Raw genomic sequence first — 2,110 nt, 5'->3', positions numbered from 1 at the left:
CAGAACGTAGCTGTCAAACAAACCCAAACAATCCTGACCCGCAACAATATGAAACAGGGAAGTACCGCCGTGTATTCCATTTATTTCAACAAAGTAACTGTATTCTGAATACCACCTTTTTAAACGGTAACTGTAACGGAATACAGTTACTCATATTTTGTATTCTGAATACGTAACGGCGGTACATGTATTCCGTTACTCCCCAACACTGTCCACACTGGAGAGAGACCATTCAGCTGTGACGAGTGTGGAAAGTCTTTTACGCAGTCTGGAAACTTAAAAACACACCAACTAATCCACACTGGAGAGAGACTGTTCAGCTGTGGAGACTGCGGAAAGTCTTTTACGCACATTTCACACTTAAAATCACATCAACTCATCCACAGTGGAGTTAAAGCGTACACCTGTGATCAGTGTGGCAGAGCTTTTACTCACAGTAACAGCTTACAGAGTCATCTAGTTACCCACTCTGGAATTAAGGCGTACAGCTGTGATCAGTGTGGTAAACAGTTTACCACAAACACAGAGTTACGACGTCACATGTTTACCCACACTGAGGAACGACCTTATAAATGTGACCTGTGTGAGAAGACTTTTAAATCTCCACGTTACCTGAAAGCACACCAACAGATCCACACCAGAAAGACTCTACAAGTGCAGTTACTGTGAGGTATGTATTTATATTTTTATCTTGTCAGCCCGACTGTTTGAAACAACTCTGCTCATCAAATTGTGTTAGCATGTTAGCAATTCTACTGCATGGAAAGGCAGCTCTGACTGATTATTCAGACTCTAATCACAGGTTTTTAGGGATAGTGTTTGAGAATTGTGTTACTGTTATTGTAGCATTAAACTAGTATTACTTTAATGTTTTTACTCTTATCGTTTTTATAGCACATTAAATTGAGCTGAGTGTGATAATGTAAACAGTAAAATGCAATTGGACTTTGGCAGAGATGCTCTTTATTTCATGTGACGTTCAGGATAAAAATATTAAAGGACTGACTTACACTGTCTTTGTGTTTTTGTTTAGAAGCAGAGCGACACAGATGGATCAAGTTCTCAACCCTGTCATCGCTGTGGGAAAGACTTTTGTTGTGACCTTTGTGGAAAAACTTTAAGTCATTGAAGGACTCTGAAAATACATCAACGTAGACACACTGGAGACAAAATGAACTACTGTAAAGAATGCGGGAGAGGCTTCACCACTTCAAAGGACTTCAAACAATATGAACTCCTTCACAGTGGCGTTAAAAAGCATGTCTGTGATCAGTGTGGGTCATCCTTCATCAGTGCACGTCAGCTTGAAAAGCATAAACGAGTCCACACATGAGAGAAACCATACAAGTGCAGACACTGTGACAAAACCTTTTCACAATCATGTGATCATACTAAGCATGAACGCAGACACATGAAAGAGAACTTCATCTGTGAAAGAGTTTGAGTAATCTCAGTTCATACTCCACTCAGAAACGATACCATGTTACAAATAAACTGTTACGTCTTGATTCCTGCTTTTACGTTAATCTTGTAAACAGTACATTTGCATAACGACTGAAACCGGCCCAATGAATGAACAATGGGCTGTGAGGTCAATTTCTTCATCATTAATATGCAAATTCTTATGAGCATTGATCAACAACCACTGGTCAATGGCCATGAGTACCATTCACAGAGTAAAAATTTGCATAATAATAAAATGATAAAAGCCCCAAAATGAAAAGTGTGCACTGAGCCTTTTACTGCACTCATTCCTTTGAATAAACACTCATACAAAAAAATAGCAGATATCATGATGAAATATAACCAGTGCTACAATGCTAAAATGTTTTAGGACATGGCATAGAGCCTTTTAACCATAAAATACTAAAGTTTAAGGTGTGTGTCAGGTTTAGTTCTTGAGACACTTTTTATTGTATGCAGATTGCCATACTGCCAGGGCACAGTGTTCAATGAAAAGCAGGTCAGCCTGTGAAGATGGATTTGCCAATATTAAATACATAATACTGCAGGGGAGTTTGAGACACACCGAAGGTCCATAAGCTCATCACGCCTCCCCTTTTTAAAAGAGTGTACCGGGACCTGAGGTGCTGTTGTTGTTGTGTGTGGC

At 39.4% G+C, this 2,110-nt stretch overlaps 1 long non-coding RNA gene across 1 annotated transcript; it reads left to right on the top strand.

Annotated features, from left to right (window-relative positions):
* Positions 1-383: 383 nt before the first annotated feature.
* On the top strand, positions 384-1,645 carry LOC112844456 (uncharacterized). Its single transcript, XR_003217178.1, has 2 exons — positions 384-670; positions 1,034-1,645. It is a non-coding gene; the product is annotated as an uncharacterized LOC112844456 (long non-coding RNA).
* Positions 1,646-2,110: the final 465 nt, after the last annotated feature.

This window comes from Oreochromis niloticus, unplaced genomic scaffold (assembly GCF_001858045.2).
Source record: "Oreochromis niloticus isolate F11D_XX unplaced genomic scaffold, O_niloticus_UMD_NMBU tig00000235_pilon, whole genome shotgun sequence".
In the NCBI taxonomy this organism is placed as follows: Eukaryota; Metazoa; Chordata; class Actinopteri; order Cichliformes; family Cichlidae; genus Oreochromis; species Oreochromis niloticus.
The sequence above is the reverse complement of the archived record's forward strand: the minus strand, read 5'-3'. Positions and strand labels throughout refer to the sequence as shown.